We start from the raw sequence: 13,278 nt of genomic DNA on the forward strand, positions 1-13,278 counted from the left end.
GGATGGCACTCAGTCTCCTCATCTTTAAAGTGAGGACAGTAAAGTACCGTGAAAGAGATCTTATAAATTATCTGATAGAACCTACTTATATTCTAGATGAAGAAACTAAATCCAAGTAAAGAGAAATGATTTGCCCAAGCAAGGAGAAGATAAGGATTTCTATCCAGGTCCTTGATTCTAAATCCAGAGCTCTTTCAACTGCTTGCCAATATTACTTAGCTCACAGAGCTCTTGTAATTTAACACTATATAAACTATAAAACGCATACAAATGTGAGATATTACTAAACTATTTGGAAGTGGGAAGGGCAGAAGTATGCAGAAAACCAGGCCATAAGAAGTCGTTGGGGAGGTTTCCCATTTCAAGGTGAATAAACAAAGGCAAGCATTTTATCGTGGGGAAGACACTATATAAAACCATAAAGCACTATTAGGAACATGAGCTCTTACCATTTGAGTTATTTTCTTTGCCTTTGTTCCTGCTATAAACTGCTGTATAAATGTCAGCTATTATTATTGCTGTTATTATGCTTCCATACTTCAGGGACCTGTGATTTCATTGGCGGGGGCTCCATCTGGTAGACAGTAGTTGAGAGTTACAATGGTCAGTAGTGCAGGGCACTTTGATTAGCTCTTTCAAAAAGAAAGGGGCAGGGGAATCATCCATATGGAGACAGCTAGAATGCCTATTGAATATCCACGAATATAGGGTCTCTTTCCAAAGAATTCTACCAATGTTGTTGTTTAGCCTTATCTGACTTGCTTGAAATTGCTACATTTTATAAAAGCCTCTAGCTTCCTTTGTGTTTCTCAGAATAAAATATGGTCACCTACAAGATCTACACATCATCCTTTCCATTCTTGTTTGGAGAAAGCCCACTTTCTGGAACCAGTTACCTCTGCAGCCTTATGTTCCTGGCCCAGCCAAGCATGGGGACCGATCCAGTGGAAGTAAAGCTGACCCAAAATGCACACATGTCTTCTCCAACCATCATGTGTGAGGGAGAATGCCCATGTGTTTTGTGTATCATTCTAAACTCTGTAGTTAGAGCTACTCAATGGGAGACTTTGTCTATGTTCTCTAAAATCCTGAAATTGACCAGCAAAGTCCAAACATTTTGTTACCCTTATGGCCAACGTAGTGATTTAGGCATCTATATTTAGCTAGTCTGGCTCTTTTACCTGTGACTCCAATAAGCTGTAGCATGAGCAGTGGCCACACTCTAGTAAAACCATCTTGGCAGATGGGCTAAATCAGGTTGAAAGTAACCGACATGCCTCAGACCCATTGGTGAATTACGGGGAAGCCTACCCCAAGCAGGTGAAGATTTCCCCTGGTGGAATGGGCAGATGAGAACATTTTTCTTCTAATGGTCTCAAAGGCATCTGAAGCAGGCTTTGTAGAATGATTAGAGTTTGGCCATACATTGAAGATGTCAAGGTCATCCATTGCATCCCAGGTCATTGCTAGTCATTTTGACTTTTATTTTGTCACTGAAATTCCATGACTCTGGAAGAGAGAGTGAGGCTGATGACTTTGAGCAACTCTGCCCCATATTAATCCAATTCTTTCACAAGTCATCACCTAGTGATGTCATTAGTCTCAAAAATGAAGCATGAACAATAGTTTATAACCCTATACAGTCCCCTTCTTTCCCTGCCTCCCCACAAATCCCAAGTCCAGTGCCTAGGCCTCAGTTTTCTTAACAGTGAAATGAGAAGTTTGAGCTAGTACTAGGATAGGCTTCCTACAGGAGGTGACATCTGAGCTAGGTCTTAAAAAAAGTCAGCAATTTTAAGAGATGGACGTAAGTGGACAGCATTCTAGGCATAGAAAAGTCAGTGTAAACACATAAAGACAAGAGATGGAATATTATTTTGGAGGAGCAACAGGTAAGCTAGTATGCCTAAATAATATTATCATCTGGTGTTGTGTGTATGTGTATGTGTATGTGTGGGGAAGAGCTGTTTCACGTACCCACTGAATATTCTCTTGAAAGATACATACCAGTAACCCATTCCCTTTTTCCAATAGCTTATTGATACTTACCCAGCATAACCCTATGTAGTCCCCCTTCCCCCCATCCCTTTCACATCTCCCAAGCCCAGTCCCTTATTATTTCACACTGTCTTTTAGATAGAATTAGACAGCAAAGATAGATCTATATAGATATTTATTATACAAATATTATAGTATAAACAATCATCATATTAAAATAAAACATATCTTATAATAATAGATGTCTGTTACATAAATATATATTTGTTCGGCAAATGCCTATATATCTATAGACGTTACATATTTTTATATTTATTATATCAATATCTATCTTTCTATTAATCTATTTAGGAATTAGGGCAGTAACTGACCAAAGGCTACCAAATGATCAAATTCCAGTTGCCCTTTGCATTCCTTTCTCTGGTCCTGCTAAATATTCAGACCTCACTGGGGTAAGCAACCTGTTAAGTAGAAAGAGGGAGTGATCTGAGAGCTATAGCAACAAACGAATGTGGAGAATGTGCCCACGGACCATTTTTGTGCCTAATTATGCCAGTATACAAATCAGTCAAAGCAGCTGTTTGGGGGATTGCATTTCATTGACTCCAGATTAGGAGAGCTTTCCAAAGGTATTCATCAACTGTGACACTGCGCCTGTCTTTTTCATCCTTCAGAGCCTGCTCTGTAAGGTGCTGTTATGATTCACACATCATTCACACTGGAATATCAGTAACAAAGCAGGGTTTCAAGCAGGAGAAGTTCTAATTAGGAGTACAATATTTGCTTTTTGTCAGCACCTAATTAGTTTCACCGTATTCCTGTTTATGAAGGTGACTTGGTTATAATCACAGTTCAATGAGGAAGAGTTATGTAATATATTCTATTGTGGAGGAATATGGCTAAGATCCCTGGAGGTCTTCCCCGTCATTCTGTCCACACACCAACACACATAGCATAGAGATACCAAATAGTCACATTTCACTCTCCTCACTATTTCCTTCACAGTATGACAGACACATTAATCAGTAAAGGGGAAAATGTATTATTATTTTACCATCTGATAAATCCCATTCCAAGAGCTCGTAGGTTTGTGAATTTTTCAATCATTAAAGGTTCACAGCATTTCCCTCATTTTGTGGGAATTCTTTTTTTTTTCTTCGAGTGGGTTAGAATGACGTGTGCATGACAGAAAACTATACATTGGTAAAATTCTGTAAAAAAAAAAAGTACCATAATTAGGTTTATAGAGGATTTAGTATGGATGGCACCCAAAATACATGTTAGAAGATAGAATGTAAGAGCCAGAAGGGACTTTAAAACATGGAATATCTCAGTGTAAGAGCTGGACTGAGGCTTAGAACATAGAATACTAAATCATATTATTGAAAGTTAGAACTAGAAAGAGACCTTGGAGATAATTCAGTTTAAGCTTTTTGTTTTACAGATGGGCAAACTGAGATCCAGAGACAGATGATTTGTACAAGATCACTTAGTAGAAGTAGGAATAGAATTCGCATCTTCTTCCTTCTAGGCTAGTGTTCTTAAAATAAATGGGAGTGGATGCAAAAGTCTAGGTAAGTATGCCAGGATCTCTGTTGAAAAACTTGTATTCCTTTTAAGATGGCAAGTTAGGCATGGCCATTGTTTTGAATAACCCTTTAAAGGGAGTCTGCGAATAAATAGGCCTTTTCATTTGTGCCTAGAGTAGTTACATATAATTACATAATATTAGGATAATAGAATTAGAGAACAATAGGACTAGCTTGGGAAGAAACAGCAGAGGCCAGCTAGGTGGTACAGTGGACTTGGAGTCAGGAAGACCTGAGTTCAAGACACTTTTTAGGTGTGTGACCCCGGGCATCTGACCTTTTTCCTCATAAGTAAAATAAGGATAGTAATAGCAACTACTTCATAAGGTTATTGTGAGGATCAAATGAGATCTGTGTAAAGAACTTTGGAAAACTCAGACTGCTACATAAATGCAAGCCATTATTATTATTATTAGCTAGTCCAACTTCTTTATTTGACAAATAATGACAGAAGAACATACATGGGATCCTTGAGAGCAGAGATTTTCTTTTGCTTTTCTTTTTATCTTCAACATATGGCCCAGGGACTGGCACATGGTAAACACTTAATAAATATCTTTGACCAATTGATTGATATTCTAAAGCTAGAAGCAATTACCAAGATTATGAAGACCAACCCCATCATTCTATAGATAAGGAATTTTCATAAGGTACCACAGGTAGCATAGTCATTCACAGAGCATTGGGTTATATATGTTTTAATGGGTTTGCAGGGGTATATCCTGAGATAAGTATTACCATTTGGCTTTCCATTCCTTCCCTAACCTTCCCTTCTCTTCCCTTCCCTTCCCGATGAAATTGACAGATAATAGAGTGTGATGGGGGCAGCTAGGTGGCTCAGTGAATAGAGTGCCTGGCCTGAAGTCAGAAACACTCATCTTCCTGATTTCAAATCTAGCCTCAGATACTTCCTAACTGTGTGACCCTGGGCAAATCACAACCCTGTTTGCCTCAGTTTTCTCATCTGTCAAATTATCTGGAGAAGGAAATGGCAGACCACTCCAGTGTCTTTGCCAAGAAAACCCCAAATGGGGTCACAGTGGGACACAACTGAAAAACAACCGCCCTACAACCATGAGATTAAAAGTGATGAGCTTATGCTGGAAGGGCAATCCTATTCCTTGGAGTAGAGGAGCAGATGCAAAGTTGAGACCCTTTTAGGTTTCCAGTTCTTTGATGCTTCCCCCTAGGTGTGTACTGGGACCATCTTGAGAGAGCCCATTGTTAAATTTTCAGTGTGAGCATTCACACCTTGGAAATTGGAAAATACTACAAATCTGACTTGATTTATTGTTTTGGTGAATGTCTAGATTTTAGAAAGTGATGGAGAAAATGCTAATCTTGAAGATTAAAATTTAAAAGTGTGTCATTCTGTTAAATATTTACTATCAGAATCCTGATTCCCTCTAGTTATCTAAATCTCCTCAATGAGACTTTTTTCCCCCAAGGACAGCCCTCTCCTTAACTTTCCTGTGCAGCTAAATCATTCTTCACTCCCTTTAATAAGTACCTTAACTTTTCCTTTAACTGTTCCTGATCTAAAATAGGAATTAGTCTGAGTAATGTAATGTGCAATATGTTTTCAATGTCTGATAAGGTTAACTTGAATTAGAGATAGTCTCAGGCTGAAAGAGGAGTTAAATTAAGGAAAATAAACTTGAGAGAATGTCTGGGAGAGACAGTCTCCCACTTTGCTCCTGACATCCAAACATCCTGATTGCTCCAAAAACAGTGTCAAAGATGTATCTCTGACAGGATTTGTGAGATAATCATTACCATCCAATCCCTTGTTAAAGGTTTCCAAAGTACTTTACATGTATTATTTCATGTAAGCTTTACATCAAATCTGTAAGTCAGGTGCCATTATTACCTCCATTTTACAAATAAGTAAACTTAGACTGAGAGTGGTTAAGTGACTTACACAGGGTCACATGGCTATTTAGTGCCAGAGGCAGGATTTGAACTGAATTCTCACTCCAAGTCTAGTACTCTAACTACTGAACCACCTAATTGCCTGATTTTCTGCGCCCAAGATCTCCAAGGGGAATACCATGCTTCTCCTGGAAACAAAATAGTGGCACAAACCCAATTTGACACTTAGTGAAAGCAGCTAAGGAAAGCTAAGTTCTGGCATCCACACTCTACCATTACTTGGTTCATTACCTCTCCCTTCTTCGAGGACTTTAAACTTTAGTAGGATGGACTAGCCTTTAAACACTAGCAAAAAGGGGCAGGGAAGAGAAGAGGAAACAAATATTTTGAAGTACCTACTATGTGCTAGACAGTTTACCAATGTTCTCTTATTTGATTCTTACATTAACCCCGTAAGGTAGTGCTATTATTATCCTCATTTTACAGATGAAGAAATAGGCATAGAAAAGTTAAATGATTCACCCTGGGCCACACAGCCACACAGCTAGTAAGTGTTTGAGGTCACGTTTGAACTCAGGTCTACCTACTTGAGGCCTAGCATTCTGTCTACTGAGCCAGCTAGCTGTTTCAAAGAAATCTTCCTGTTCTGGGCTAACATTTACTCGCAGTTGGTAACTCTCTCTCTCTCTCTCTCTCTCTCTCTCTCTCTCTCTCTCTCTCTCTCTCTCTCTCTCTCTCTCTCTCTCTTCTCTCTCTCTCTCTCTTTCTGTCTCTCTCTGTATCTCTCTGTGTGTGTCTCTCTCTCTATGTCTCTCTGTATATATGTGTATGTGTATGTGTGTGTGTGTGTGTGTGTGTGTGTGTGTGTGTGATAGACCTTGAACCTTCAGTCTGTTGGCTTGAGTTGTTGCTTTGTGCCTATACAGTTCAACTGCTATTTCTTCCCAGTTTGAGGTAAATCCTCCTCCTCCGAGCTTCCTATGGAAAAATGGGGGCACCAGCCAAAAAACCTTATTTCTGAGCTGTTAAAATGCAAATAGCCTATGGGCAAGATAGTGCTTGGAGCCTTATTTGCTTACATTGTAGTGTAAATAAGTTCATCAGGACCTTTTCTCTAGGCAGATTTGGGCAAGGGAAAAGGAAGGAAGAACAGAAAGCACCAGCCACCTGAAGAGGAAAATATAGACGGAGGAGAGGACATTGAAAAGTGATGCGAAACTTGCATCTTTAAGAAATATGCCCGCTGGAGAAAGAGATAGTGACTTAATGGTGGCAGATCTGAAAACTAATAGACTCATTTTGGAAAGAAATTTGACAGTGCACAGTAAAAGTTTCTAAAATAACCATACCCTTTGAGTCAATAATTACATTGCTGGGAATATACCTTGAGAATATTATCACAAAGAAAATAAAAAGAACCATCCCTTTAAAGATTTTTTATAGCAGCATTATTTGTAATTACAGGAAACTGGAAGCAACCCAAATATCCTACAATGAGAGAATGCATCAAAAAATTGTGGTGCACGAATATAATGGAATACCATAATGCAATTAAGATTAACAGGAACAAGGAATATAGATAAATCTACACAAGTTTTTTTTTTGAAATAATGCAAAGCAAAATACAAAAGCTGAAAGGAAAAGTGAATGTATGCAATGTACATAAATGCAAATATGAATGAAAATGAGCAGACAAACGTAACCCAAATTGACTTAGAGGGAATTTCTCAAAAGCAGTTGTGACGTTTAATTTATTGAAACACAAATAGTTGCAAAGTAAGTTTGGTTGCATTGATGATTCATATCAAATTTAGGATAAATTAAAAACTAAGGTAAGCCTGGAAAGAGCAAGATGTTTATAAAAGATAAAAGGCAATAGGAAATCAACATAATGGGTTTACCTTCTATTAGAAGCATCCTATTTCTAAACTTTGTTTTCTTCATCAATAAAATGGGAATAATAATAGCTTTCATTATCTACTCAGAATTGTGGTGAGGAAAATGTTTTGTAAATTGCAAAGTACTATTGAACTGATCTGTTATTATATAATAACAAGTGAGCAATGCCTAATAGCACTTACTATGCTCCTTGGTCCTCAACTCAAGTCCTTTTCTATTCTCTACCTATCTTAGCTGAATTGAAGTGCTTTTTTTTTTTTAAGCTCTTGCAAATCATCCTCTGATACCTACACTGGTAGAATGGCTTAGAGGTAAGAATGCTGGATTTGGAGCCAGAAAAATTAACTTCATTTCACTTTAATTCAATTCAATTTAACCAAAAGTTAGACTGTGTACAAGGCATTATTCTAGGTGCTTGGAGTCAACAACACAAGCAAACAAAACAATATGAATAAGAATCTCTGCCCTTAAAGAGCTTGAATCTGAGCTCTCTTATAGGCTTTCTGTATTCTGGTTTATAAAGTAGGGGGGATCAGACTCAATGCTCTCTAAGATTTGCATCTTATGGACAGAATTCCTTAACTTCCTAAATTGGGCAAGAGCTGCTTCAGTTCAGATCCTCTGGTATTTCCCAGTATCCTTCAGATTTCTATTGTGCTTTAGTAATGGATTTGAGAAAATGACAAATAAAAATGACAACACAAAAATATCTGCCTCACACTGAGCTCTCAGCAAACTGTACTCGAGCTGTTAGTAAGAACTGTTTAAATGCACTGTATAATGTTTAATGTTCAGTCACATTAATGTGTAATTTTGAAAAGAAAACAAACCAAAGTTAAACTTTGGATCCTAGCATGGCACATCTTTCTGTCCACTTATCAATAGTTTGCTTTGCTGCTGCACTTCCTTAATGAAACTAAGGCTATAGGTTTGACTAAGCTACTCAATTTAGTGCTTCTCATTGACCACAAACTACACCCAACCAGATGAGAAACTATGGATGGTTCAGGGTAAACCCATAGCCCCATTACTAGAGAAAGGAAAGAAACATCAAATCAAAACAAAACTAAGTATCTTATTCGTGGGTAGAGTCAATTTTCTCATCTGTGAAATGGGAAGCAATGGCTACTTTGTTTACTTTTCAGGGTTGTCCAGAGCATCATATGAGAAGATGGACATAAAAGTGTTGTATAAATTCTAAAGCATTATATAAATGCACAGAAGCATTGTTGTTCTCTCTGTCTCTCTGTCTTTGTCTCTCTCTATTTCTCCTCTCTCTCTCCATATCTGAATCTAGGTTGGTCACACAGAAGGAGCCAGCATGCTACTTGTAGCTGGACAGCTTTCCCAGAATTCCATGGGCTTAGCTTTGCTGCCTTTTTTGGGGGGCCCTGATCTTGGAGAACCAGAAAAACCAAGCAACAGAGAGAAGGTGGTGGTGGGATGAAGGTGAGCAGAATGGTGAATGGTGGAGAAAGCCATGCATGACAATCAGAGAGATACCTACAAACCATCGCTGGGAAAAGCTTCTGAGACATAAGCCACAAAGGCCTACTGGAAAATCAGAATTGATGTAATTGTGATGTAATTGGCCATCAACAAGAGGGCAAGTGTCAGGAACCTATAGCTCCATAGTAGTGAGAGCTGGCCCCAGAGTTAGGACTGAATTTGGGATTCTTTTCACCTTATAGCAAAGTCTCTTGTCCCTTTTGTGGTTGCTTGTTAATTCTTTAACCATTACATTCTATTTAGATTTTGCTTACCTCCCATAAAGCCCTATTGGCTGGCAGAACTGCTAAACTGCTATTTTAGAGTCCACACAGGAAAGGATTCAGTTGTATTTAATTCTTGTGAGTCCTAGAGATTTGGCTTCATTATTCATCAAGCTCTAGCCTTGACTTTCTAGACTTTCTCTACTATGCCACAGCAATTTCCTCATCCTGCAAGTTAACTCTGTTCCCTGTGGCTACTTCCCCTAATCAGTTAGGTCATCCCAGGACCTTCACTTTAAGAAAGTTTCCAGCCTTTTAAAATATCTCTTAGGGGATTTCCAGGAGTCATGATTGCAGAATAAGCATGAAATCGCCATAACTCTTATACTCACCTGCAAACAACCAAAAAATAGCACCCCAGAACAAATCCTGGAACTATGGAACCAACAAAAAGATGGAGTGAGATAGTCTTCTAATTCAAGAAACTTGGAAGATTCACACAAAAGGTCTGTCTCATTCAGGTAAAACAGGAGTGTAGTACAGAACAGGAAGTGTTGTACAGTGTAGTACAGAACAGCAAGGCCACAGCAAGCCACACCTCAGCAAACCAGCCAGAGATCCTAAACCCCAGTGTGCTGGAGCAGGCAAATGCCAACATCAGGACCCCCCACATGTCTCAGCACAGCCAGGTGAATGGGCAGCCTCTAGCTCCGAGAACTGCCACATATTTCAGCTTAGCCCTGGGCAAGCAGGGAGCTTCTAGTGCCAGACTGCCATGTGCACCAGCTTAACCCTGGGCAAATAAGTAGATTCCAACCCTGCAGGAGCCTAAACAAATGTACAGACACCAGCTCCAGGACCCCACACATAACCCAGCATAGCTAGGCAAACAGGTAGCTACCAGCCCTGGGACTACCACATGCTTCAATGTAGCTCAGAAAAACAGGCAGAAGCCAACACAGGAACACCCAATGGGCCTCAACGCATGCCAGACACCAGCACTGGGACACTGGCTCAACACCAGGTGAGCTGCTAGACCTGTATGGCCTCCAGCAGTGCCAGCCACCCCTTACTTCACCCCCTTAGCACAGCACCTGACACTAGAGTTCCCCCGTAGGCCTCGAGGCAACATCAGTGCAGCACCAGGTAAATAGCTAGGGCCTGAAGCTCCTAGCACAAGAAGCCTGAGACAGTGCCCTTTCTACCCAGGAGAAGAGCTAATTTAAAAGAAAGGAAAAAGGCAGAAAAGATGAGCAAAAACCAATAACAAAAAAAGAATCTGACCATAGAAAATTATTATGGTGACACAAACTCAGAAGAGGCCAAAAATGTCAAGAAGATCAAGACACAAACTCAGAAAAGGCCGAAAATGTCAAAACACCTATGGGTAAACCCCAAAGAAAAACAGGAAGTGGCCTCAAGGCCAGGAACGACTCATGGAAGAGCTCAAAAAGAGCTTAAAATCAAATAAGAGGTGTAAAAGAAAAATTGGGGAAAGAAATGAGAGTGATGTAAGAGAATTATGAAAAAAGAGTCAACATCTTGGAAAAAGAGAACAACTGCTTAAAAAGCAGAATTTGCCAAATGGAAAAGGAGATACAAAAATCTACTGAAGAAAACAACTCCTTGAAAAGTACAATTGGCCAAATGGAAAAGGAGGTAAAAAGCTAACTGAGGAAAACAACTCCTTAAAAGTTAGTATTGGGCAAGTGGAAGCTAATGTCTCTTTGAAACATCAAGAATTAATCAAACAAATTAATAAGAATGAAAAAAAAGAGAAGAAAATATTAAAATACCTCCATGGAAAAAACAACTGACCTGGAAATGAGATCCAGGAGAGACAATGTCAGAATAATTGAATTACCTGAAAGCCATAATCAAAAGGAGGATCTGGAGAGCATCTTTCAAGAAATTTTCAAGGAAAATTGCCCTAGTATCCTGGAACCAGAGGGCAAAACAGGCACTGAAAGAATCCACCGATCACCTCAGGAAAGAAATCCCAAAATAACCCCCCCAAGGAACATTATAGACAAATTACAGAACTATCAGGTCAAGGAAAATACTGCAAGTGGTTAGAAGAGAAAAATTCAAATATTGGGGAGTCACAATCAGGATTACACAGGACTTAGCAGCTACAACATTAAAGGACTGGAGGTCATAGAACATAATATTCTGGAAGGCAAAGGAGTTAGGGCTACAACCAAGAATCCCCTATTCAGCAAAATTTAGCATAATACTCCAAGGGGAAAAAAAAAGGTCATTCAATGAAATAAAAGGATTTCAAGTTTTCATGATCAGAAGACCAGAACTGAGCAAAAAATTTGATCTCCAAAATCAATACCCAGGAGAAGCATAAAAATGTAAAAAGGGAAAAGAAAATATAAGGGATTCGATGGAACTGAACTGTTTACATCCCTACATGGGAAAATGATACTTGAATTCTTAAAAATTGTATCACTAATAGTACAGCTAGAAGGAATAAAAGTAGATAGAAGGTGTGGGTATAAGGTAAATTTGGGAGAATGACATAAAAAAATTAAGGAATGAGAAAGAGGAGTACACTTGGTGCAGAAAGAAGGAAGAGGTAGAATAGGGCAAATCATTTCACATGAAGAGGCATGAAAGACCTATTACAGTGGAGGGGAAGATGGAAGGGTGGGTGATGGGCATTGCTTGAACCTTATTCTCATCAGTATTGGATCAAAGTCAAATTCAAAGAGGGAATAATATATATATAATCAGTTTAATATAGAAATCTATCTTACCCAATAGGGAATTAGGATGGAAGGAGATTGAGTAAAGGGTGAGGGGGGACTGAAAGAAGGGAGGGTACATTGCGGGAAGTGGTAGACAGAAGCAAAACACTGGTGAAGGAAAGGATGACAGGAGAGAGAGGACAAAAAGGGGGAAAAATACAATGGAGGGAAACACACAGTTAGTAATCATAACTGTGAATGTGAATGATATGAATTCTCCCATAAAACAGAAGCAGATAGCTGAGTGGATCAAAAACCGGAATCCTACAATATGTGGTTTACAAGAAACACACTCGAAGTAGAGAGACACACAGAATAAAGGTAGGGGACTGGAGCATAATCTATTATGATTTTGCTGAAGTAAAAACAAAACAAAACAAAACAAAAAAAACCAGGGGTGGCAATCCTGATCTCAGACAAAATGAAAGCAAAAATAGGACTAATTAAAAGACATAAGTAAGGAAACTACATCTTGTTAAAGGTGCCATAGACAATAAAGCAATAACAATACTAAAGATATATGCACCAGCTGATATATCATCGAAATTCTTAAAGGAGAATTTAAGTGAGTTACAGGAAGAAATAGACAGCGAAACTGTACTAGTAAGGGACCTCAACTGTCTCCTCTCAGAACTCGATAAATCCATTAAAAATAAACAAGAAAGAAACTAAGGAAGTAAATAGAATATTAGAAAAGTTAGATATGACAGACCTTAGAGAAAACTGAACAGGAACAGAAAGAAATATGCCTTTTATTAGTAGACATGGCACATACACAAAAACTGAAGATGTGTTAGGGCACAAAAGCCTCAAAATCAAATGTAGAAAGAAATACTAAATGTACTCTTTTTGGAGCATAATGCAATAAAAATTATCTTCAACAAAGGGCAGTGAAAAAATAGATTAAAAATAAATTGGAAACTAAATAACCTAATCCTAAAGAATAAGTAGATAAAAGAACAAATCATAAAACAATCAATAATTTCATTAAAGAGAATGGCCAACATAACAAAATATATGGGATTCAGCCAAAGCAGTACTTAGGGGAAAATTTCTCTCTAAATTCTTAAATCAACAAAATAGAAAAAGAACAGATCAATGAATTGGGCAGGCAACAACAACAACAACAACAACAACAACAAAACAACAGAAAAAAGAACAAATTAAAATCCCCAATTAAGTACCAAATTAAAAATTCTGAAGATCAAAGGAGAGATTAATAAAATTGAAAGTAAGAAAACTATTGAACTAATAAATAAAACTAAGAGCTGGTTTTATGAAACAACAACAATAAAATATATAAACCTTTAAATGGATTTTAATAAAAGAAGGAAAAAAAAACAAATATAGAGCACCAAAAATTAAAAGGGTGGAATCACCACCAGTGCAGAAGAAATTAAAGCAATTACTAAGAAATATTTTGCCTAATTATATGCCAATAAATCTGACCAA

At 38.2% G+C, this 13,278-nt stretch overlaps 1 long non-coding RNA gene across 1 annotated transcript in view; it reads right to left on the reverse strand.

Moving 5' to 3' along the window:
* Positions 1 to 2,249: 2,249 nt before the first annotated feature.
* Positions 2,250 to 13,278, reverse strand: part of LOC110192156 (uncharacterized) — a 128,932-nt gene continuing 117,903 nt past the window's right edge. Inside the window, exon 6 of the long non-coding RNA XR_013484541.1 lies at positions 2,250 to 3,209. This is a non-coding gene — a long non-coding RNA (uncharacterized LOC110192156). The remainder of the gene's footprint in view (positions 3,210 to 13,278) is intronic.

This window comes from Phascolarctos cinereus, unplaced genomic scaffold (genome assembly GCF_003287225.1).
Source record: "Phascolarctos cinereus isolate Bilbo 61053 unplaced genomic scaffold, phaCin_HiC Scaffold_2;HRSCAF=192, whole genome shotgun sequence".
Classification (NCBI taxonomy): Eukaryota; Metazoa; Chordata; class Mammalia; order Diprotodontia; family Phascolarctidae; genus Phascolarctos; species Phascolarctos cinereus.